The 27,671-nt window shown below is 31.6% G+C and overlaps 1 protein-coding gene across 1 annotated transcript in view; it reads right to left on the bottom strand.

The window, feature by feature from the left end:
• The window catches only part of LOC147066714 (uncharacterized), a 1,113,477-nt gene that overhangs the window by 1,000,517 nt on the left and 85,289 nt on the right, over positions 1-27,671 (bottom strand). The gene's annotated exons all lie outside the window — the stretch shown is intronic.

Below are 27,671 nucleotides of genomic sequence, written 5' to 3'. Positions count from 1 at the left end.
AAACCTTTTTTGTTAATTAATACATTTTGTTTCCAACCAATGAGCCAGTTTTTTAATAGAAAGATAACTTAAGGTAGCTTTTTCTATATGTACAAAATGATTCTCCTCGATTTGCCGCCCTTGGATTAACTGCCGCCCCCAAGCGACGCTCAATCAAAGTAAATGAAAATATCACAGTGAACAGGTATCTTCGTAATAATATAGTTGTATTTATTATAGTGATATTGGAATAAGTCTGATAAGCAGATATTTTGAAATAGATTTGCTAATTATGAATATGGATCTGATTATGATAAAGCAAAAACTTTTTGCTCAAAAATATATAGAATAACGATAGCTTATTTAATTTACGATAAATATATTATACTTACTTAAGTAATGTATTATCAGAAATTCAGAACTATCGAAATGGCAGAAAATTCACTGTAGCATGAAACCGTACACCTACACATAATTTTTAATTCTTGAATAACAATCAAACCATAATTTATATTAACATTCAAAAATAGTGTGGATACCTAAAGATTCTTTCTGTAAGCTAGATTTTACAATAATTACAAGATAAAAATAGCTTTGTATATACAACGTTTTTAGAATACGAGCTAATAAAAATGTTGTAAAATGGTCATTATTTTACAATCTGTCATAGGAACCTACTTCTTAAACTTTAATGTTTGATATAATTTAATAAAATTTCCGTATAGAGATTTTATTTTTCTCTTCTGTAGATATGGAAATTTAATTCGAAGACACTAAAATTAATCGAGTATTAGAACGGCGTAACTGTCCACAACATAATTTTATGATACACTTTGATTCTAAACTTTGATATCTTTATAAAGTAGCGAGAAAAATAAATGTCGATTTTTGACATTCGATATCGGTGAAAGCATGAACATGCTTAATTCGATCTGAAGATTTCGCGATTGTGTATAAGTTGAGTGAAAATCTAAAATGATCTACAAAAATGACATTTACGCGTAATTTTAATGGGTCTTTCAAAATCTCTTAGCATAGACACTGAATTTCTTTCAAATACAACATTGGTAATTTCCCACAATATGGTTCAATATTATCGATGTCATGAGGTTTTACGATAACAAGTAGATCATCCCTTACTCTGGGGTGATGCTGCAAAAGCAATATGCGCGAGGCAGTGCTGAACTGGCAAAGGACGCTGAACCGATGGACACAGTGCGACCTTGTGCTAGCTGTATACTTAGTGCTAGCGAGACTGCAGCGTGACAGAGTAAAGTAATAGTTAATTAGTGCATAACATAACGCCATAGCGAGACATAAAGTAAGCAAAATACGTATCGTAAAATTTTTACCACAAATAAGCGTATCTATCAGATGCAAAATCCACAAAACTTTTATTTTTTATATTTGAATTTTATATTGCCAATCCTTTATGACTGTAACCAAAAGATTATGGAGTCATGGCTTTATAGCTAGTAGCCTCAAATGGTCATCGTTTCAGTGAACCAGTCAATAGCACCGATTAATATAATATACTTAATTTATGGACATACAATAGACAAATAAGTGTTGCATACAAAAAATAACGCCACATGATTTTCTAAGAATCGTGTGAATAATGTCGTTCACCCCCTCCCTAGCAGGTTGACCCCATCGTTGATACACTAACTTCTAACTAAATAAGTGTTTATTTATTTTAAATTATCAATACTAGTGTTATATTTTATTATTAAAGTTTTTTGCACATCGCAATAAAAATATTGACCATTTAAGTGCTGGAAACATGCATAACTTCTAGGTAATCACTTATACATACTATTAAAAATAATTAAATAAAAATATTATTGTGTTTTAGTTATCATATTCATTTAATTAATAAAAACAATAATTGTATGCGTTTTAATACATATAATGATATAAGGGTGTCTAAATAATATGGTAATTTTATTATACAATAATATGACATTTTAAATTTAAAAATGCCGCGATGGATGGGTTGTAAAGTATCCGCTTGTGAAGTTGTAGCCCGCAGGTCTTCTGTATGTGTGTATGACAAGTGGCTAACGTATATTTCTCGTAAAAATCCGTTGAGAAACGTCTTAGACAGGTTGTACCAGTATCCAAGTGGTTGTTGAGCCAATGAAAAAATCGTTTAATCCATAATCCAAGCAAACAACTAACAGAGTACTTATGCTATTTTGCGATATTGTTTTCGATTAGCTTAGGTATATACTACTTATATAATAATAATTATTACAGGCTTATTGATTATGCTTGGATTCTGCGATGCAGGCAAACGACGGAATTATTATCTAAAACTAATTGGAATGCATACCATAATAAATCACTAAATAAACGAATGTGGATAAACAGTTATACTGGTAAAACTCTGCGTTTTTCGATTAACTCACCTTAACTCCCTAATGAATTGAATCCTAGGAGGATCATAAAGGCCCTCGCAGAGTAAAAGTTGTATTAATAGATTTTTGTTTTTACAACAAATGGATGTTACCTCCATGCTCAACTATTAGGTCCATTCTCTGTGTCCAAATATACCTACATTGAAAAACAACGTACGAATTTGCCAGAACAGGGATTCAAGCCAGGGATCAATGACATTATAAGCCAATACGATACCGTTCGGCCATCGTAGGTGCTGGTGGGTATCCATATTAGTAGAACAATATTTGTTATTTAGATAATGTTTTTGTTATTAAAAACCGAATTGATACCTACTTACGCGATTTCTTCGTAGAGTTGTTTAATAAACAGTACTAGCTTTTCCCCACTTTTCAACCCTTTCCTTCATAATTTTTTTTTAATTAGTTAATAAAAATTTAATCCTAAAGTGTTATATTATATACAAATGTTTCCTTAATATTGAAACCTTTATTCTAAGTGTAACACATTAGACATTCTGTTTCAGATATCTATTATTCAAAGCATATATTTTTAGCATTTAATGAGTTGAGATGTACGAAGATCTAATATATTTTCAAAAAGAAACCTTTGATTCTTCGGTACGTTGTTATGGAAGCGTTTTTTGTGTTCCACTTAATTTTAATGGAGATGTTTTTTTTTCATTTTGAGCGGTCACAACAACGAAGACGATAAAAACATGTCCATCAAAATAAATAAATGACTTAAATAATATCTTTTGATTGGTCATCATAATAATATGCAAACTTATACGTTTTGCTAAAAAGACTGCCAAATCAAATCCATCCTTTTAATCTACATTCTGGGTAGAGAGACCGTCAACGATATAAATATTATTAATTAGGTTGATGGTCAGGTTAATTTTTTATCAATGTATTAATAAAAAATTAATCCAGTAAAAACTGTACACAATAATATTCGCGCTGCAATATTATAAGTATGCATGCAAATATTTCCATAACTTTTCTAGAAACAACAAATTACTTTGTTTCAAATGGATTTCATTCATAGTTTAGCCGTTTCTTTGATAAGAACCCAGCTTATTTTTCATTCCTAAATTATATTATAGACACATAATATAGGTAAATACTTGGATTTTCCGGCCACATCTCACCTTACCAGTAACTTAAAATGTTATACACAGCTTGGTAAAATATGTCCCAATACTCCCAATGCATTGTATTGAAATAAAATCTGTTAACTACAGAAATAAATAAAAATGTGACAACCTCAAGTATATTATTTTAAGTATATCGATATATAATTAATTGGCTATGAAATTAAATAATTAATTAGTTATTTATTAATTGAATACTTTTGATTTAACAATGTCTGTTCTCTCCATAAAATGTTAATAGTTCATGAGGATTGAGTCTACATTTTATTATTTAACTTATTTTGATGGCTTTTCATTCACGTCAGACAGTTTGGCATTTCGCTGATTTGTCAGCTTTACGATTTGCATGTAGTCACTGCCATACTATTCTGGAGTCTGGCCTTCACAATATCGTCTGACACCACTTCAGGCTGCTAGGCCTAGCAGAATCGCCGATTGCTACCAATGACATTTTAATTTTAATACAATATATGTGTAGGTATGTGCATTTAAATATGATAAATAATTATACATCTCATTCGTTCGAATATACAGCAATAATATGTGATTATCTTAAAAAGCGATCCATTATATCAAAATATTAATCTCTTTCGGGTCCCATTTACATATTAAAAAAAGGTTAGCAGCATAAAAAACAAATTTAAACATTGTTTTATTTCATTGTCTGTAAAAAATAAATGCCTGCAGCCATAGAATAATATTTACAAAATCAAATTTTGAATTCAAAATTAACCTTAACCTATATAGTTTTCCAGTGCGGGACATTCATATTGAGACAAATGTTAATAAATAATAAAACAATACATATTATATCTGAGAGGAATAGACTAATTCTGATAAAAACAGGAATTTATAAAACCTAAAAATGTGGAATCATCTTAAAGAGGCCTTCATCCAGCAGTGGATTGATACAGGTTTATGACGATAATGACGATATAAATGGGTAGGTATATAAAATCACAAATTTTAAAAAATATAGCAGTTTATATGACTAAGAAGAGTAGAATTAGGTTAGGATAACCTTCATCCAGCAGTGGATTGATCTTGGTTGATGATGATAATGACAATATTATGAATGGGTGAATATAATATCAGCAATTTTGATAAATATAGCAATTCATATGACCGTATGACTGACAGAAATACAAACAAATTAGAAAGGCTTTCACCCATCAGTGCATTGATTCAGGCTCATGATATAATATAAATAGATTTAATATAATATCACCAATTTTGATAAATACAGTAATTCAAATGACATAAAGGAGTAGAATCAGGCTAGGGAGGCCTTTATCTGGATAAAGGCCTCCCTATACCCTCCCAGTGGATTGGTTCAGGTCGATGATGATAAGGACGATAGAAATACGTATAATATCACAAATTCGTTAAACCTATAGTAGTAGAATCAGGTTGCGGAACCCTTCATCCATCAGTGGATTAATTCAGGCTCATGATATAATATAAAAAGATATAATATAATATCACCAATTTTGATAAATACAGCAATTCATATGACAGAAAGGAGTATAATCAGGCTATGGGAGGCCTTTATCCAGCAGTAGATTGGTTCAGGTCGATGATGATAGGGATGATAGAAATAAGTATAATATCACAAATTCGTTAAAACAAACCCTTCATCCAGCAGTGGATTGATGATGATGATGAAATTCAAGACTATCAAGAATACAATCAACGTAGAGAGGCCGTCATCCAGCAGTGGATTTATTAAGGCTCGTGATAATAATGGCAATATAAATATAGATAGGTAGATAGTATAATATCACTGATTTTGATAAATATAATAATTCATGTGTAAGTAAGGAGTATAATAAGGCTGAGGAGACCTTCATCCAGCAGTGGATAGGTCCAGATTGATGATGATAAGGATGGTAAAAATAGGTAGATATTATACAATATCACAAATTTTGTTAACTATAACAATTCGTATTAATTTATTTCATTGTTTACAATGGCAACTTAATATGACTATATTGTAATCTATCGAAATTAGTAGCCTAATTATTCAATAAAAAAGAGTTCGTGAACAGCCACAAAGAAGTATTTAAAAAAATCAAATTTGTTATTAATTAATAGAAAACTCATCTTACAATAAAAATGTCTTGATTGAAATCGATTATTTAACATGCTAATAGAAATGTCACATTTTTCGATTGTTTCTGCAAATTCTAAATTGGAATTCTGACACGTCAAATGAACTTGTTATAGGCGAAAACAATTGAAAATCAATCATATATTTCAGTTTGACAGATAAGTGGCAATGAAGTAGTTTTAGATTATATTTTCGTAATAATTTGTGAGGAAATATGTATTTATTTTGTGTTAAAACTCAAGAATACGCCAATGTGCTACTTACAGATTTGAATAATTTTGTGGAATATTAATTTAGATATTTTGCAATATTGATTATATAGAAAGAATTAAGCGACATTATAATCGATTTGCGGTAGACGAAAGGCAAGATGCAAAAATGTATGGTGACGGATGTAAAACGCGATTTAAAAACGATAGTATCTGTGATTGTGTCGAGTTTTATCAGATTGTGCCCGATTTAAATGGAAGTAGATTCAGGACTCCAAAAATTGAAGTGAATTCCTTTAATAATCAACAAAGTGGTATTTAAATAAAAAAGTTGACGTATTTTCCAAAATATGATAATAATATATAGGAGATTATGTTTAAGGGTGATCACTGATCATAATGCCTCTGGGTATGAATTTTAAAACTCCGGTTTAACACATTTTATTGAGAAATTTCATTTAAAATAACCAATTCGTACCTAACTAGAAATATTAAAAATATTTTTTTAAGTAAAAAAATGAGCTTAAAATTTAGAAAAACCAAAATATAAAATGTATGTTTTTTGGAAGTTATATATTTTATTTATGATCATGTCCGATCCTAACAGGATCATAATATGGGCCTCCACGTAGTGGAGGTTTATATTAACAGATTGTTGTTTTTACGAAAAATGGATAGGTCCATACTTCGACTTCAAAACAATTAATGTATTAATTGCCAGACCCGGGATTCGAACCTGGGACCCACGACATTATAAGACGCTCTACCATATTAATACATGAAAATGTAGTTCGATAAGTTTTTTAACAAAACGATTTTGGAAAAATTCATAGTTTTAACGTAGGTACTATTATTATTCTTTTTTAATTGAATCCAAGATATTTCCCAGCCGGCAAGCACGACATACTCTTTCGTTGTAATCCCGAGTCAAAATTTTGATCCCGGGATTTCGGGATTACAATTCGACGATCCCGGGATTGGCATCTTTTCTATAGTTAATATTTTTTTTTTATATTATACAATTAACATTGGTAAAATCGGTCAAAAATAAATCTAGTATAATTTACTCTAGCTAGCTCTACTTTTAACTCTCTACTCTCTTACTAACTCTACTTTTTCTATTTAATATTTTTCGTCCTCTAAATTTATTTCAATAAACGGATTCATTATTTTTCTGTTACAATTGCGTAAGGCAGCAAAAATGGTTATTTATTGTCCGGTGATTCCACCTGGACCAGTGGATCTCCAGAATAGCATTTTCTGGTAGTGCGCAATGGTTTACTTTCTATAAAAAGAAGACAGCTTAGGTACGAGTATAATTAAAGTGCTGAAACGTCTAAACTAAATGTTTCTTGATTTATTTATTATATTTCTCAAATTCACTTCATGGATGTTACCTGCATCGTACATATGTGGATTTTTTTAATTTATGTTAACTGTTTACAAATCTAAACGACTTTCATTAATTTTCGTAGAATTAGTATTGTGTTTAGTGTTTACATATTATATTATATGAAATGAAATTGCTGCTACTGATAGAAAAGACTTAATGAATGGGTTAGCGAGATTTAAAATAGTAAAGTAAATCATGGTGTATGACCTTTTCGCTTCATAAATATAAGTCAACCAAATTTAAAACTATCGTAAAACGTATGAGATCATGGTGGAATCACTTTGTTAAAAGTGCGAAGCATTGTTTTTTCCAATCTTTCTCATTTTTATTAATTTATGTTAAAAAATAAAATGAATTGGCAACACATGGGTAATAAACCAAACTTCATTCAAACTCAGTTTCTTTCTAATGTAGTTATATGTAATTAAAAGTATTTTTTCTGTTATATTTATTTTATTTTCCATAAAAATTGATAAAAAAATCAATCCCGAAAGTTTCGGGATTATGTTTACCAATCCCGGGATTCATAGGTATCGAAAATAGTTCGGGATCCCGGGATTGGAATCCCTAGTCCGAGATGCAAATCGAACAATACTCTTTGTAGAAAATTGGTGTTAACGTTTATTTTCCAAAATTACCAAGGTGATACCGAAATAAAACGCCATGTTTTATTCTTAAAAAGTGCTTTCAACACACATGATTTTTTTTCTGTGTATATACAAAAGTGGGTACATCTTTGCAGTATGGAATCATACTAAAAAAATACCTTCTGGAATCGCTATCAATAAAATTGTTTTAATAAAATTCATTCGTTATCTCAATAAGTATATTTTAATTACCTTGGGTGTATCCATCCCTTACGACAGTCGCAGAAAGCATCGGAAAGTAACTTAATCCAGGTTACTTTTATAGGTCAACCGATTCTCTGCTTTCACCAGAGGATAGGATGATGGGAGTAGAAATGGGCAGGATGCATAATAGGCAAGATACGAGGTGATAGTTGGACCAAAAGAATTCTGTGTAAATGCAGCATACAAATAAGATACCCCACCAAGATGGCCGTGTCTTGAGAGGACAAAAAAATATCAATGCATCACCTACTTATAAGAGTAAATAATATTAGATATGTGTAGTAATGGGTGATGGGAAATTATGATAGCTATTATTTTGGATCTAGACCACAGATACATAGTTGAAATGTTTCCCCATACACCCTTTCGAGAGAGATAGTTAGCTCCGTTAATATCTCCAAACTGAATGACTCATATGCTACATCCGAAGCGGACATGTAAAATAAATATTATACCACTTATGGCGTATGTAGTCGCTACCTTTTTTATGTGATATGAGTTATTTGTTTAACCCCAGATAAGTATGTCGCTATTATAAACAAAATATTTTTATGTAAAATATAAAATTTTCAAATTACGTTATAAGTAGGTGGATACAACTTACATGATATATGTACAGAATATAATATCATGAGTTTAAATGTCTGATATACATTTAAATAATTAGGTATTAATTAAATAATATAATCAAAGTATTTACACTTTGAACCACACCAGTTCAAAAGTTTAAAATATAGTTTGCACTAGAATTAAAATATTTGACAAACAATTTGTATAAAATGAATATTTTGTTACACAAGGTGAAATGTATAAGAGGCTATTAAAAATACCACCAGACAAAATGGATGGCTTTCGCGAAGAAATAATTTATTTCACTAATAAAATGGGGATCCTAGGAGCAGAATAAAAATAGTGGTAAAATCCTATCTCTTTTCGGTCTAATTATACGGAAAGGAGGTGTGGATCCTAATGTAAACCCGAAGTTTTTTTTAATGTGGCTGTGTAGTGTACACACTCTTTTATCAGTTGGAAGGACCTAGTTACACGATTAGATTCAGTTAGTAATGTTGAAGATGAAAGAGGCCGTATAAATAATAAAAATAATTCTAGAAAGCAACTAATAATATACGTTTGCTATGGGTCATACCGAAAAGTATCAACTTCTGCATATTATGATTCAAGAGTGACTGACAGAAAAAGCACGTATCGGTTCAAAAATCTTAGTAACTGATTTCAGTTCAACATTCCATGTAGAGTTGGGTACTTCCCGAGAAAATCTCAATCTCGAGATTCGGGATTTCCCGAAATGATGAAATTTTGAATTCTCGAGATTCGGGATTTCCAGAAAAGAATTCTCGAAAATTTCCGAGATATTGAGAAATTAAAAAAACAACCTGAAATCAGAGTAAAAACAGACAAATTCCAAAAAATATGATTTTATTTTATTTTAGTAAGAAGACAAAGTAGGAAAACAAAAATAATTCAAAACATTACTTATTAAAATAGAATTTCAAAAAACAAAGACTGTCAATGGCTGCATCTGATAATCGCGTACGCTTTTGCGACACAAAATTCCCTGATGTAGAAAAATTTCGCTCATTTTGAGTCGACGTTGGCTTAATTGTGTTAAATACCCCGATCAGTCTTTGAACTTTTTGTGTTTTCTGTCCACTTTTTTCATAATATGAAATACATTTAGTAAAATGTGTCGTCGTTGCCGAGTAAGAAAAGACGTTATCGTATATCTATTTATAGAACTAAAATCACGCGATCGCACACTCGCACACACTCGAACTCAAATTTTGTTAATGTATTTCAATTTAAAAAAATCGTTTTTTCAATTAATATTCGATAATAAAGAAATCACGAATCTCGAGAAAAGATTCTCGAGATTCGGGATTTTCCGAAATGTTATAAAATTCAATTTTCGAGATTCGGGATGGAAAATCTAGAAAATTTCTCGAGAATTCCCGAAACCCAACTCTAATTCCATGCTATTCAGAGTAGCAGCAGACACGAAAAAGATTGCCTAAAGCTCTAAAACATCGCCAACGTGTCTGGTAACAACGTATAATATATTATAACATAAAAAGAAGACACAGTCAAGTGGTTGCCGATCGAAAATTAACAACATAATATTGTATTATTTATTTATCAACGACGCATTCACATTAAAAAGAAAATGTATACAAAATATAGACAAAATAATAGGTATGAAGTTAAATAAAATGTCATTGTTTTATTTTTAATAATAACGACGCACGGGTTATTCATTGTTTTCAAAATGTAGCCTATTTATATTAGATTTCAGGAACGTAGTCTGTTCAAATTTAAGATTGAAAACATTTGGTCTTTTAGGGCAAATTAATATTCTCAATCACGAAATCTCGATTGGCGGGATCATGCTCGCTCTGCTCATCCCAAAATCACGGGAATGAAAATACTGGAATCGCGGGATTTTATGATTAATCTACTATGCTTAATATGCTATCACCTAAAATAAATTTTAAGAAAATATGTAGCTTCTTTAATTTGTACATAAATGTGCAACAATATTATTTATTAGTTCCTTATACGAGTTACATTATTATTATCACATCACCGTGTTCGATCCTAAGGAGAATCATAATATAAATATTTCCTCAACCTATTAGGTGTATTTTCTGGGTCCAAATATACACTAAAAAACAACATGCGAATTTACAGGAACAGGGATTTGAATCCGGGATCCACGATATCATAAGCCAACACGTTACCGCTCGGCCATCATAGTCGTACATCCGAGTACATTCATTTACCTAATGTTTATTTATGGAAAATTACAACATCTTCGCCGGGACCTCATGACTGAGGATCGTGACCCGGATGATTTGGCCGTATGATAACATTCTACACGGCTTGGTTCCCTCCTTATCGACTCTCAGCGACACGTAGGGATTTTATCTGTAAAAAAGCCTAGGTATTCTTGATGCAATCTATATATATATCATTTGGAGGGAGCTTTTATTCGTTCTCCCCGACCCTCAAACTTAATATTATCTATCATGAGATTTTTTTCCATATTGTCGCCCTCATGTTTATCAAATCTAGATTCAATATTCAACCTGAAATTTGGTTTTATTTAAATAAAAATGATTTCAAGCTATCAGCAGTAGGTACACATTTTTATTTTTTAGACAAATCGATGTATCTCCTATATATTATTATCCTAAGAGATTTTGGAAGACGCACCATATTTTTTATTTAAATACCATTTTGTTGATTATTAAAGGAATTCACTTCAATTTTTAGAGTCCCGAATCTACTTCCATTTGAATCTGGCACAATCTGATAAAACTCGACACAATCACATATATAAAATCGTTTTTAAATAGCGTTTTATATCTGTCACCATACATTTTCGCATCTTGCCGTCCATCTACCAAAAATTGATTATAATGTCGCTTAATACTTTCTATATAATCGATATTTCACAAATCTAAATTAATATTCCACAAAACTATTCAAATCTGTAAGGGGCACATTGGCGTACATTGGAGTTTTTACAAGAAATAAACGCATATTTCCTCACTAATTACTACGAAAATATAATCTAAAACCACTTCACTGTCTTTTATCTGTCAAACTAATAGACTAATGATTGTCAATTATTTTCGCCTATAACAAGTTCATTTGACGTGTCAGAATTCAAATTTAGAATATGCAGGAATAATTGGAAAAATGTGACATTTCTATTAGCACCCATAAATAATCAATTTCAATCAAGACATTTATTGTAAGATGAGTTTTCTATTAATCAATAATCATAGAGAATTTTATTGATTATATGGTATGATGATATGCGATTATTCCATAAATAACGTAATTGTATTCTAAATTTGATTTATTTTAAATACTTCTTTGTGGCTGTTCACGCACTATTTTTTTATTGAATAATTACTTAGGCTACTAATTTCCATAGATTAAAATATGATCATATCATATTAAGTTGACATTGCAAATAATGAAAGAAATTAATACGAATTGTTATAGTTAACAAAATTTATGATATTGTATAATATCTAGGTACCTATTTTTATCATCCTTATCATCATCAATCTGGACCTATCCACTGCTGGATGAAGGCCTCTTCAGCCTTATTCTACTCCTTACTTACACATGAATTATTATATTTATCAAAATCAGTGATATTGTACTATCTACCTATCTATATTTATAATGCCATTATTGTCACGAGCCCTCAATAAATCAACTGCTTTAGGAAGGCCTCTCTACGTTGATTGTATTCTTGACAGTCTTGAATTTCATCATCATCATCATCAAGCCACTGCTGGATGAAGGGTTCATTGTTCATGAAGGGTGAATTGCTGTATTTATCAAAATCGGTGATATTATATTTATCTACATATTCATATCGTCATCATCATCAACCACGATCAATCCACTGCTGGATTAAGGGTTTCGCAACCTGATTCTACTACTATAGGTTTAACATATTAAATATCGTCCTTATCATCATCGACCTGAACCAATCCACTGCTGGATAAAGGCCTCCCTAGCCTGATTCTACTCCTCTATGTCATTTAAATTGCTGTAGTTATCAAAATCGGTAATATTATATTATATCTATAATAATATAATAACTATTTATAATGCCATTATCATCATGAGCCTGAATCAATCCACTGGTGGATAAAGGCCTCTTTAAGTTGTTTGTTTTTCTGTCGGTCATATGAATTGCTATAATTATCAAAATTGCTGATATTATATTAAATTTATCCATTCATAATATTGTCATTATCATCATCAACCAAGATCAATCCACTGCTGGATGAAGGTTATCCCAACCTAATTCTACTCTTCTTAGTCATATAAACTGCTATATTTTTTAAAATTTGTGATTTTATATACCTACCCATTTATATCGCCATTATCGTCATCAATCTGTATCAATCCACTGCTGGATGAAGGCCTTTTTAAACAGATTCCACATTTTTAGGTTTTATAAATTCCTATTCTTATCAGAATTGGTCTATTCCTCTCAGATATAATATGTATTGCTTTATTATTTATCAACATTTGTCTCGATATGAATGTCCCGCACCGGTAAACTATATTGGTTAACGGCCCACGTGCTCGTCGTAGGTCAAAATTGAGTTTTTATTGTATTTTCAAACCATGATCCTGTACCGTTTAAAAAAAAATTAAAAAATTCGGTTAGGTACATGTTCAAACACGCGCGTTAACATAATTTTACTCCCTACTTTAATTACAGTTTGTCAATTTATGGCTACGGCCGTATGTTATAGCTTAACCACTGAGGAATGCCAAAAGAAATGGCGTATTTCAAAAAAACACTACCTTATTCTTAGGTCAATAATTATTTTAAAGCAATCATTATTCATAAAATGTTTATTACACTTGAATGGTCAAAGACATAGCTTATAATAAGTATCTTTAGAATCATCTTCAAATGTGTTAATCTTGCCGATTTTTTGAATAATAAAATGCCTAATTCTTGTCAAATTTGGGATCACAGAGATTATCAATATAATTTTTTATCGTGAATATTTTACAAAAATTATCTCGTAATAAATTATACTAATGGTTTTATAAATGCGTTTAAAAATTAATAAATGTAAAAAATTTTAACACCACTGCACAGTTATGTACCGAAATATGACTATATTCTAAAACATTAGAGCGAGAGGTTTAAAAGAATACTATTTTATGTAACAAAAATACTTTTTGCAGTCATAAATGTTTAAAATACCTATAAAGGATAATAAGGCTTCAAAATTATATAAATAGATTATCTACAACGTTTAAGGAGTGTCCAGGATCATGGTTTGAAAATACAATAAAAACTCAATTTTGACCTTCGACGAGCATGTCCCCCCTTAAGGTTAATTTTAAATCCAAATTTTTTTTTTTTTTTTAATATTATTCTATGGCTGCAAGCATTTATTTTTTATAGACAATGAAACAAAACAACGTTTAAATTTGTTTTTTATGCTGCTAACTTTTTTCTATTATGTAAATGGGACCCGAAAGAGAATATTTGGATATATTGGATCGCTTTTTATGATAATCACATAATATTGCTGTATATTCGAATGAATGAGATGTATAATTATTTATCATATTTAAATGCACATACCTACACATATATTGTATTAAAATTAAAATATCATTGGTAGCAATCGGCGATTGCCAGCTATTCTGCTAGGCCTAGCAGCCTTAAGTGGTGTCAGACGATATTGTGAAGGCCAGACTCCAGAATAGACTACGTATATGACTCCAAACTTATATTGGCAGTGACGACATGCAAGTCATAAAACTGACAAATCAGCGAAATGTCAAACTGTCCTGAATGAAAATCCATCCCAAAGGGAAAACTATGGCGCCGTCTATACATACTTTATAATTATATTAAAATCCAACGCCATGTCATTGTGACGAAAAGCTGTCTGCAAGACTTAGCGAGACAGACTGGCTAGAGCCAGCTGGCTCAGCTAGTAACTATGAATCTTTCACCGTTAAAATTAAATTAACTTCTTTTCTTAATAATAAACATAACCATGAAATAATATATAATAATAAAATGGTATCCTTTGACGTATTCACAATTCACAACCATTCTTCAACTTTCAATATTTTTTTTATGTTCCTTAATACAAGATAGGTATGTATTGCAAATTGCAAGCTTGCGTCTCTGGTTGGCGCAGCATTCACCTTAAGCATTCAACCGCTGTTTCAAATTTAAACATCTAAAAAAAATAATCAGACATCTTTAACGTAGGTAATTATAAATAATATATTACCCTTAATCACTAATCTTAACGTAGTCACATTAATAAAATATTATGCGCAAAGAATTGTTAGGAAAAATTTGTGGTCAAAGACTTATATAAACATTACATAATATAATGGTAGAAACTCCGGACAGGGATTAGGAACACTAATACCAAGATTGAAAATTCTGTCTGGGATCTTTAAATCCGCTATTTTGGTGTTAAGTACTTGCAATTCGTGAAAATGTTTGATTACCAAAATGCCACCTATATTTTTATTAATATTATTTGTGCTTGATGAAACGGTATATTTTATTGTGTGAATATTGGTAGGTATGTACACCTAAAATAATGTTTTCGTGATATTTTTTATTAGTTGCTAATTGGATTATTTAGTTTCGATAAAATACGTGCCGTTTGACAAGCAAAACTGTCACAGATGGGTACCAGCCGGCTGTCATGTCTCGAAGGCGTGGACATTTTTTCATCTGTGACTCAAGCGAATAATATTGTCAAATTTCGGTCGTTTTATTAGCTGGAAAACGCCAGATCCCGCCTCCAAAATGAAATGAAATGATAAGTTGTATTGTGATAATAATTCGATAAAATAATATTTCTCATGAAGCCGGTATTAAGTATCAGAATATAGTTATAAAACAACAATTTATTATTATGTCACTGCCTTTTTTCTTTCTATATCCATGTACTTTTTAGTTAGAGTAACTCGAGGACGTACCTCCAAGACTCTCTCTAATTCGCCAGTCTTCTTAAATATTCCGAGGGCATAAATCTCGGAAATCTAGATTAGGTTGAGACCATGGCCCTACATCTTGAAGCGGGATATCGAATTATGGAGTTGTCGAGTATACACACAACAATTAAAAATTGCATCGCATAGTTATATATTTTGAAATAGCGCTGCAGGCGACTTTTTTTACTATTAGAGCGAATTTAAGATGTGTGTTTATTTCATTTATCTGGTCGACCCGCCACGCCGCGGCCCCCTTGAGCCCGGGCCCCTAGGCTAGATCCCTGTCAGCCTGGGGGCCATGGCTGAGACTCTTAAGAGCATCCGCTGCATGTTTGCGTAACCGAACCAAATGTAACATCGTACATAGTTTACTTTGGATGTGATGAGAGACTCTTGACTAGTCTTGACTAAGACATACCACCGCATACCTTAAGTCATGGCAAGTATCTCTTCTCGAAGCTTAACAAAGTCATATGGTTGCCATAAATCTTACCAAGGAACACCTAGTATACAGTTGTAGCGTACATGACACGTCAGATGTAATAAAAAAGGTACCTAACCCATAAACATCGTGCATGGCCATTTATAGGTTTATTGTTTTTCACGTAGGCAATATGCCTTGACATAACTAGAGGGGATTTGAAAAGGAAAGAACGTCGGGGACGGAACGTTGGAAGCATTTATAAATCAAATATTTTAAAGTACCTAGTCAAACATCGCGTTAAGCCTCAATTACATTGAGCTTCTTTACGAGCTGTTTATTGGCGAATTTACAGTCTGCTTGTAAAGACGCCCAGTGTAATCATCGAATAAGCTAATAAGCAGGTTGTAAACACTCTACCGAGAAAAGAACAACTTTACACGCTACACGCCTGCGTGTGGGCCTACTGCGTCTGCGCAGTAGAGCGCAGTACCAACCTCCCGGTAAATAAACGAACTACGTTCCGTCAAAATAGTCGCTGGCTTGTGGCTTCTCAGCGAATGGAAAGTTTAGTGTGTAATCATCAAATCGCAGTAACTGAATCGCCCGCTTTTAAATTCACCAATAAACAGCTCGTAAAGAAGCTCAATGTAATTGAGGCTTTAGACACGGCCACGGTATCCCTAAAATATCATATCATACATTATTTATTTATTTAGAAAAGAGTATTACGGCATTATAGCGATTGGCCAATGCGCCATAATACATAATTATTACAAAATTATAAAAATGACTTAAAAATAACAATCAGTATAACAAGAAAGTAGAAAAGACAGTATATGCTTATGTAGATATTAGAGTAAAATGATAAATACAATTATAAATTTAACCTATTTAACACGTCTACAAACATGTTATAATTAATAAAAAAAAAAAAATCAACCTTAATGGTGCCATCAAATAAGGTAATCGCACGTTACACAGCATCATGAAACACATCTGTTCTGCGACGATGTATCATGAAGACCGTAGTGCTACGAGTGATATTGGTGGGAACATGAAAATTAATATTTGCCAGTATATACGGATTGCAAATGAACCCACGAAGAAGTAAAATGAAATGCTTTAAAAGAGCAATCACTCTTCGGGTGGACAGGGATTGCATTGATAGCATACCCAGAAAAAAAACGAGTTGGAAATTTTATTTTATTATCTCTGTCATAAGGAAAGAATCCGTATCTCTTTAAATAGAGAAATCTAATAAATCTATTGTGGACTCGATCCAAGTTAATTGTGTGGACGGACCTATTAGGACTCCAAATAATGCTGCCATATTCAAGAATACTCAACACAAATGATACGTATAATGTACGTAGCATTCGGACGTTTTCAAATGATCTTGAAACCCTCAACAAAACCAAGCATTTTGCTAGATCTAGTACTGATGTTTAGAATATGCTGATTGAAAGTAAACTTTGCGTCATACAATACACCCAAATCTTTTATCTCTGTTACCCTACTCAATATTATACCAGACAATGTGTATGGGAACATTAAGGTGTGCTTTGAACGACTGAATGAAATAATATTACATTTGGAGGTAGCAAATTCAAGTTTATTCCAAATAAACCATTGCGCGGTAGCATCTAGATCAGACTGCATCATGGCACAGCATAATGGGGTTTCAATAGTTCAAAAAATTTAAGATCACCTGCGAATAAACAGCAAACAAAAAGAATTGGTTATAACTTTGAGAATATCCTCGAAAAATATTGAAAACAAAATTGGGCCAAGATTTGAACCTTGAGGAACACCAGAGTTTGTTCTAAAACTCCGCGATTCATTCCCTTGGTAATCAACAAATTGCCGGTGATTTTTCAAATAAAAAGCAAAAAACGTATTATACTATAATTATGACGCGCCAAATGTACATAGCTTTTGTAATAAAATATCGTGATCAACACGATCAAATGCCTTGGAAATATCTCTGTGCAGAATCAACTTGAATTGACTTTTAAATAAAATAATTATACACTATAAGATTTTTTACTGTGGACCGCCTAAGTCGAAAACCATGCTGCGAATCGGAGAGGCGAGAGTCTATTTGACGGTTGATGTTAATATATAATATCGATTCAAATAATTTACATGGAGTCGAACGAACTGCTATTAGCCTATAATTGGAGATCTCTGATCTAGATCCCTTTTTACGAAGCGGCCTCAAGCGGGGTTATTTTGCATGCATCAGGAAAAGTGCTGGATGCTATGCTTATATTATATGTATGTTTAAGCGGAAGTGATATATTATGTTTGTGACATCCCTTAAAAACATAAGATGGTAAGCCATCTGGTCCAAATGAACTTTTAGGAGACAACTTTGAAAACCCATATTCCATATCTTTCTCGTCGAATACTGAAAATGTTGCGTTGCAGACGATGGACCAGAAGAATTGGCGTCAAGTAGCGGTTCTATTGGGATGATCTATGATTATAGACTTATGATTTCTCGACTTTTTAAGTTTCTCGAATTTAGTGTATTCTCGAATTCAAGAATATTTTTTCATGAGAAATCGAGATTAGTTTGCCGATTTTTAAATCTTTTCGAGAAATATCTCCTAACGGTTTATTCCCTTCATGATTTTTTCCGTCAACAATTTGATTAGCTTTTCTTGCCATTTTTTACCGACGATTTTATTCCGCCTAGAATCGATGTAAAGAGCTTTTGTTTCCAAAATAATTGTATACCGGCGAATTTCACAAAATCCGCTTGAGAACTCGAAAGCTTTTTTTATCAGCTTTATTTTTCCGAATCCCATTTTTAGATCGATTCAACCAATGTGAACACGAATAAGTCAAAAACTATTGTCAAGAGATTCACCGTTTACTTGGTGAAAATTTTTGATATAGGTAAATGTGGTGAATACCAATAGCTGATTATTATATTGAAGTAATTAGACTCAAATATGCTACACCACTTTTAATATCAATAATATGTCTGTCTACCGATATGGATTACGGATGTCTAATTATTGTTTTGCCGTTGGAAACTTCTCAGTGTTTATTGGGTTGCATCTTAAAATAGAAATTTACATAACAAGAACTGAAAAACACCAAGAGGTTGGCGTGTCATCGTAGCAGATAAATCTACCTACTAAAAACAAATTAATTAGGTAACGAATGAGATAATAAAACATCTACTTTCTGGCAGCGAAGTTAAGTACTTAATTATATAGACAGATCGTATTTCATATAAGTCTCGTTGCAATTTTCAATCCTAAATTGGCCGTCTGTGTTTTTCTTATATTACGATTTTATTCGTCCCATTTATCAACAAAATCATATTTAAAAAAATATTCTATTGTCTTAAATATTAAATTAGGAAAATATATTAAACTCAAATAAGACGGGTTCCATATAATTTGATTTATAAAATCGCATTAAAGAATAAACTACATATTTTCTTCATCCCTATGTGCGGTGTTTCAAACGAAAGTTTCCAATCGTTGTTTTAATATACTTCGTAATACGAAGTTCGTTTTTGCAGTGGCTTTGAAAATTGAATATGGTTTCAATCAAGAAATACGTATTCTCTTTAATCTTCCCTGTCCACTATTTTGGCGTACCTATATGATTTACTGAAGCAGTACATATACGACTCAACGGTATTTTTAATCCATTATTTGAAGTAGCACATCGTTACCAATGCTTTGCTTTCATGATATTTTAAGGATTTTGCAATAAATTCACTTTTCTAAAAATAAAAAAATGCTTGAGTGAGAGAGTATATTATCTTATAGGACAGTGGTGGGCAAACCGCGGCTCGTGAGCCGCATGTGGCTCTTTGGCCCCTTGAGTGTGGCTCTGCCACAAATGACCACGTACGGACTAAAACAGTGAAAAATAGAACAGTCAAAAGTCTTCGAATATAACCAACCAGTCGAAGATCTTAAAATGGTTTCAGCTTTATTAATAGCAATTGACGAGTCTTGTGACATTAATGATACAGCACAAATTTGTACGATTTATTTAATCTACAGGTCCTAAAGAAGAACTTTTAGGATTATTGCCACTCAAAGGTCAAACACGTGGAGAGGATATTTCAAATGCTGCATGGAAAAACATCATATTCCACTCGATAAAATTGTGTTAATTTCAACAGATAAGGCGAAAAGTATGATCGGCGTAGGAAAAGGTTTGTTAATATTTTGAAAGAAAAACATAATCACGAGATACCTGCTTACCATTGCATCATTTGTCAAGAATCGCGTTGTGCGCAGACAGTTCTAGAAGAAATTTGCAAAGTTAGCTCTTAATCATCGCCAATTTAAAGATTTTTCAGTTGAAATGAAGAGTGAGTACGCAGATCTTCTGCATAACAAGGTACGTTGGTTATCAAGAGGAAACGTTTTAAAACGTTTCGCGTCGTTAATAACAGAAATCAAAGCATTTCTCCTTGAGAAGGGTGTTCACTATTCAGAAATAACGGACGATCAGTTGATCCAAAAAAATTATTTCATGGTAGACGTTACGTCTCATCTAAATCAGCTTAATCGTAAACTGCGGGGGGAAGGAAACACATTTTTTTCGATGTTAGAAGAAGTTTAATTCGAAAATAAATTATTTTGCTCATGATTTCGAAAGAAAATCTTTGCTAACTAAGCCTGCTGAAACATAGCCAAGAAAGTCATTCTGATATTGACATTAAATTTGGTATTTCACAACAACAATTTTTAATATAAGGGAAACTTTTCTCAACAGGTTTCAGGAATTCAGAAACAGCAAAGCAACGTTAATCTTTGTTAAAAAAAAAACCTCTTAATGCTACGGTGACAGATTTTTTTTTCTCCTATTAATGTTGACATTGGCAACTTTGAAATGCAATTGCTGGATTTAAAAAAAAAAGAATTATGGAGCTCCAAATTTGAACGTCTCTGTGCTGATATGAACATATTGGAGAAAAACAAATATGAACATGGTTCACAGCACAAGTAGTCTGATTTGAAAGACCTGAAAAAGAAAGACATGATGATTTTTAACACCTGGGATAGTATTCCTGACCCAAAATATGATAAGTTGAAAAAACTAGCGTTTGCTGTTCTTTCCGTTTCCGGTTCTACATATTCATGCTAACAATCTTTTTCAAGCATGAACCTTATCAAGAGTAAAATGAGAAGTTGCCTTATTGATGAGAACCTGGAATCATGCCTAAAATTAAAAACAACAACATACAAGCCTGACTTACCCAAACTTTTCAAGGAGATGGAAGGCCATTGTTAACATTAAGTGTTTGTCATGATTTCATTTTATGGATACCTTACTTACAATTTATTTTTTATCAATAAATAAGATCAATATATCAAGTTTTATTCGGTGTACCTATAGTTTAATTGAGACTTAAAACTTTAATTAAAGTTTATTAAGTTAATAAGCAGTGTACCTACACATATAGTTTTAGTTTAATAAATTTGGCTCTCAAAAGAAATCGCAATTGTTGTACTATTGATATTTGGCTCTCTTGACTAATGAGTTTGCCGACCACTGTTATAGAACAGATTAAACACAAAACTTACCCTACCGTGTCCCAAAAATTGAGATTTACAATTTACACGTTTCTTTAATTAAAATTTCTTTAAATGATAGTAGTAGAGTGAAGTAAATAACTGTATTTATATTCATCTGAATGTGGAAATAATATATCAGATAAATAACAAAATAAATCGAAGCAGTCAATTGCTCAATAATAACACACTTCTAGGACTAGAGACGTAGTATGACGATTTTATTTATCGAAAATTAATCGGAGAATATGCATCGCATCAGGGTTCGTTCTGATCTCTTATATCTTTCTTTACGGTATTGAGTCTAGAAGCATTAAGTATGTAAGCAGAATGGCTTAAAATTAACGTTTTTGGTAGTTGGGGTTTGAATTTTATTCTAACGATTCTATAAACAATAGAGGACGAATATATCATCCATTATGGAAAAAAAATAAAAGTAAAGAACGGGTCTGTCTTCATGTGTTAAGCGGTTATTTAGCCCCATATGAGAAAATAATAATTTGAAAAGTTTTATTGTCAGTAGCATTGAGGATCGACGCGGAAAAGGGAGATCGTCTACCAAGTAGGTCTACATAAGTGCTGGACACCACGTGCCTCGACAAAGTCAGTTATGCGGACGGTGACCGAGTACCGGATATCGATGAACGAGATATAACTAGACCTAGAGCATTTAAAATGAATCACAATCAATAAATCAAGAAAGTTTATCTAAGATTTAAAAAAAACAAATTGGTATTAGAAAAATCATTATAAAATTATACATCCGTACCTAATAAATATTTAATTGCGCACTAAGAAACATTTGTTTGACTGAAAAAGTGACCACAAATTAAAACTCTGTTATTTCTAGTTTGAGAACTTTTATGAAACGTAAAGATATTTTTTTAAATCTTAAATTTCTTAAGAAACCTTTATTTTGATCTGTCACATACAAACTTCCGCATTTGCGATAGGTGTCACACAAGTGATATTAATATAATTTCCTAAGAAATGTTTGTCCAATTAAACCAATGTGACGTTTCTTTGGTAAACTATTGTTGATTATAACTTACTATACAATGAATCAAAGGTTATTTATTATATATTATATCAGTTTTTTTTTTAAATTAGTACCTACGTATAGCTTTTTTATGCTAAAGTGAAAGAACAATAACTACTACGTGTAAACAAATCCACACTTAGTAGGTTTCATCCTCTGTATATTATATTGAATATGTAATATAAATAATATTATAATATGCGACAATTTACATATTATATAGACGAGATGATGTAGGAAGAAGAAAGCTCTCATAAACGAGTATGCTCAAAAATACATGGATTATTCAAATGAATAGGTGTGTAGTATTTTTCTTTAAAGTTTTATAAAAAAAAGTTGTGTGAATAAAAAATGAAATAAAATCGTAGTTTTGCTATCGTTTGACTTCGTTTGACATTAAAAAGATAGAACTATCCCCATCAAAAGTTTCCGAATAACAAAACTATTTATCCGCGTGTCATCTTCATTTATAGCAGCGATTTCCAAACTGGGGGGCGCGCCTAGTTTAACACAATAATGTAGCCACAGGTTTTCAGTTTCCAGGTGCATAGTTTATAAAACGGCAGCTAATTGTAAAATACATAAAAAACAGTCCTATAAAAGTTAGGTTGTTTGCAATCCTGTATGAAGATATGGAGACTTATTTTATTCTACCTCATTTCTATACTATTTTGCATGGCCCCCATAAGAGGGGGGCTGACAGGGCTCCAGCCTGGGGGCCCGGCGTTGCGGAGCGACCAGATATGTGAGATAAACACACACCACAAATTCGTTATATTAGTAAAAAAGTCACATTTACATTTAATAACATATGTGTCTGTATGATACAATTTGATGTGATTGTGTGGTGTATGTGATTGATGATAATTCACATGTAGAAATTTATTTTATAATAAGTGTATTTCCTGACTAATAAAAATGGCTATATGGAAACAAAAACCTTTGTTCTATTTTGGATGAACCGAACTGAAGAATACTAATATAATACTTTGTCAAGAAAAGCAATGTAAGTAGGTACTGCTACCATTCGTAACATCATATGTATGCGAAACGGAATTTTCTACATTAGATGCAATGAAATCCATATATCGAGCCCGATTAGTAGTACACTCTGTAAAAGTGTATTTAATGAAATAAAACGGAGGAGGCGCCAAGATTAGATTGTTTTAAAAGGGAGGCGTAGTAACGTATAAAGTTTGGAAACCACTGATTTACAGCAACTAATGAGTAGCAATTTTCGGTAAATGGATACAAAAATTATCATTTGCTCGTTTTTCATTTTCACCTCAGTAAAACTACGTCCTTTTTGTCGGCACGTATAGGGTATCGGGTATAATGACAGGCGAGGCCAGTTTGACCACTAAAATAAATTGGAAATAGACATACAACAAATTGACAATTTCAAAACAATTCAAGATACCGTATTGAGTGCACTAGCATGTATAGATGACAGATAAAAATTGCATATATGATAATTCACGCATCACTGGCAAAGCTGTGGGCGTAGGTTATTTTACGCAGTTGCGGGCACGAATATCGTCAGTCGTCCAACAATCACTGCGTTTCCCATCCTGAATCTTGAGAATTGAAATTTTTAACATTTCAGGAAATCCTGGATCTCGAGAATCTTTTCTCGGGATATCTTTATTATCAAATATTAATTGAAAAACGATTTTCTTTATAAAAAAAAGTGGACATATAACACAAAACGGTCAAAGACTGATCGGGGAATTTAACACAATTAAGCCAACATCACGGAATTCTGTGTCTCAAAGCGTAGGTACGCGATTGTCAGACGCAGCGATTGACAGTCTGTGTTTTTTGAAATTCTATTTTAATAAGTAGGTAATGTTTTAAATTATTTTTGTTTTCCTACTTCTGTTTTGTTTGTTTTCTTACATAAATGTAAAAAAAAAATTTTTTTGGAATTGGTCTGTTTTTACACAGATTTTAGGATTTTTACAGGTTTTTTTTAAATTCCCCTATATCTTGAGAATTCTCGAGAATTCTTTTCTGGAAATCCCGAATCTCGAGATTGAGATTTTCTCGGGAAATACCTAACTCTAGTCGCAACAGAACAAGTGAGGTGTCAAACGATTTGACTTGACATTGCGTATATATTACATAAAAATCTATGTTACATAAAAATATATTTGCAGCGTATGCAGGGAATAATGCGCCGAAGTGTGATTTTTCTGATAATCAGAATTTAAGAAAACGTGTATCAGATGAAAGAGAAAAAAGATGCCACTTACTGCTATATAACATTCTTGGCTTTATAGATAAATTTATAGAAAAAAAATTAAGTCACTCGCGCTAACAGCGACCATCGAAGCCGGCTATTACAACAACAAAACGAATGACTTCAATTATCAGATACGATCGTATGTACTTTCATTCACTACTCCGATCACGCAACCCCACCCCCAACAGATGCAGTTCTACGACAAACCCTAACGGCTGTGACCCCGAGAACAGCCACCGCGATATTTTATTGTAAGCAATCTATCTAGTTCTTACCGATGTTTTGTTTGTAGATCTCATTACCTCGTTGTCAATAAATATATTATAACAACTGATAATTTTCCTTGGTAATAGACGTGTTTTATTTTCGATCTTATCGTGTAAAATATTCAGTGGTGGATTATAAATTATATATTTCAGACAATGAACTTTTATTCCATTTATTCGAATATGGCTTAATAAATGAATAATTAATAATATGTAACCTAATACAATTTGTATATATTATTGGTATAAAGTGTACCACTATACATATTATAATAGAAATATCATGGACAGAAAAAGCTTTTGAGATGTGGCTTTAACTGAACTAAGTGACTAATATAGATATTCTCAAATGAATATCAAACGGCAAAGAAATCTTACATAGTTTTAAAACTAAAACTTAAAATAGTAGTAGAGACAATAAACCAAACCATTCCATTCTTCACCAAAATAGATCTCCCTGATGTTGGCTGACTTCTGACTTCTGATAGAGGAATAGAGGATGACACAAGAATAAGAAGATGCATCAATATGATATGAGCTATGAACAACATTATAAGGAAACTGAGGTAGTTGGCTTTCATTCGTATTTTATTTTATTCTAGGAGGCCATCCATAGACTGAAACCGTATGCGGTTTAGAACCGTGTGTCATACCAAACTTATGATTTCTGTTCATGGAAATGTATTTTCACAAAGTATATTATTATAAGCATCTGAACGTATCCTTTTATACCATACACTTACAAACATCAAACAGAAGTCATAAGTTTACTATTGCACACGGTTCTAAACCGCATACGGTATCAGTATATGGATGGCCTCTAGACCTACATTATTGTAAAACTATTACCTACATTTATAAAAATTAAAATTAGTCAATACAAGATTATAGTTTCACACGTAATACGTTGTAAGATAATTATTTTTAAGTAGGTACCTGTTTACAGTAAATAATTTAAATATCCATAAAATCTTTGGTTACGCAGGTATTTCTATTGTATGTAGTTATCGACTTACTGATAGCTTTCTCTGTATAACAATAATATTACTACCATGACTATCATATTATAATAATGAATTTAAAATGTGGCTTATGATCAAAATATTCTTCTTCTGACATGTACCTGAGAGAGATGCACCTAGGCTCAAAAGATCCAACCACACCTTCGCCAGCATGATGGCCTCGTCATTGGCTTTAAGTATATTGAATATTATGATAAGATAATACATATTTTTAAAATGTTAAGAAGAATAAAAATGTTGACAATTTTAAAACAACGAAATGGCGCATAATTGTATTGTATACTAGGTATATTATATTGGACATCGTGTACCTACGTCATTCTTTGAATTTGGCAACTTAAATGTTATAATTTTTAATAGTATGTAATAATATTATTAGGACATTTTTATTATTAAAAATAACGAAATTATTATTCTTTTCAGATTTTCTATTTTACCTGAATATCGTGTATGAAAACCATCTCTCGTTGGGATTTAAGCAAAATAATATTTTTTTAGTTTCGTTTCATTAAAATGAGACTTAAATACAAATGAATACTTCATAAAAGAGAAAACCGAGGCAAAAAATACCAAACTCTGTATTCTTAGATGTCGGTGTGGCGCATGTCGTATTTAGTAGACGAATGACATCAGAAATTTTTCCGACATTTTCGAAATCATATAGCTAACTATCGGGGAACCTGTGAAACATGTGTACAAAACCGTCGTTCACGTAATTTTAATTAGTTACATTAGAAAAAAGATCACACGAAAAAAACGTATTTTAAAACGCGCCTCTTTAAATAATACAATATTATTTATACACATATTTCATAAATATTATATAATTACACTTAATCAGAAATTTTTCTAACGTAGGGAACCAAACCACGATAAAGGTATTTTCTTTATATCTCGTCAGTTTGGAGTGAATTAACAGTTTAGTTTTATAACTTTACTCTATACGTTTATGGATATATCGGTTTCTATACCTAATTGAATCCAATATACAATCTTAATATGATGATAGTAAAACATAATTGTAAAAAAAAATCTTCAAAAAGAAAAACACAAAACAAAATCAAAAAAACAATAGGAAAATATTATATTTAATAAGACACACTTACCTACACATAATTCTAAATATTAGCATTGTAACCAGCGGTTAAATGTTCTTTTAAAACCTAAATTACACCCAACATACACATGAAATAATATAGAAACTTAACAAAATGGAAAATCGCAAATAATAACGTGATTTCATAATTTAAATAAAGTTAGCTCTGAGTAGGTACATACTAATAATGGCATGAAATTATCTGATTTTTATTCCAAATTTAAAAAATAAATATTACTTATGTAATGGTGTCTCAACTGTATTCTTAATATAAATGTAAAATAATAATATAGAAATTACACAATCAGCTGACAGCATTTTTAATTTAAATAAAAAAGCTCAAATAATCGAACACATTAAAAACGTAAAATATAATTTCTT

The sequence above is a fragment of the Rhyacophila brunnea genome, unplaced genomic scaffold (genome assembly GCF_057557595.1).
Source record: "Rhyacophila brunnea isolate RB1 unplaced genomic scaffold, BYU_Rbru_1.0 scaffold_4, whole genome shotgun sequence".
NCBI classification, from domain to species: domain Eukaryota; kingdom Metazoa; phylum Arthropoda; class Insecta; order Trichoptera; family Rhyacophilidae; genus Rhyacophila; species Rhyacophila brunnea.
This window is presented reverse-complemented; position numbering and strand designations above follow the sequence as displayed.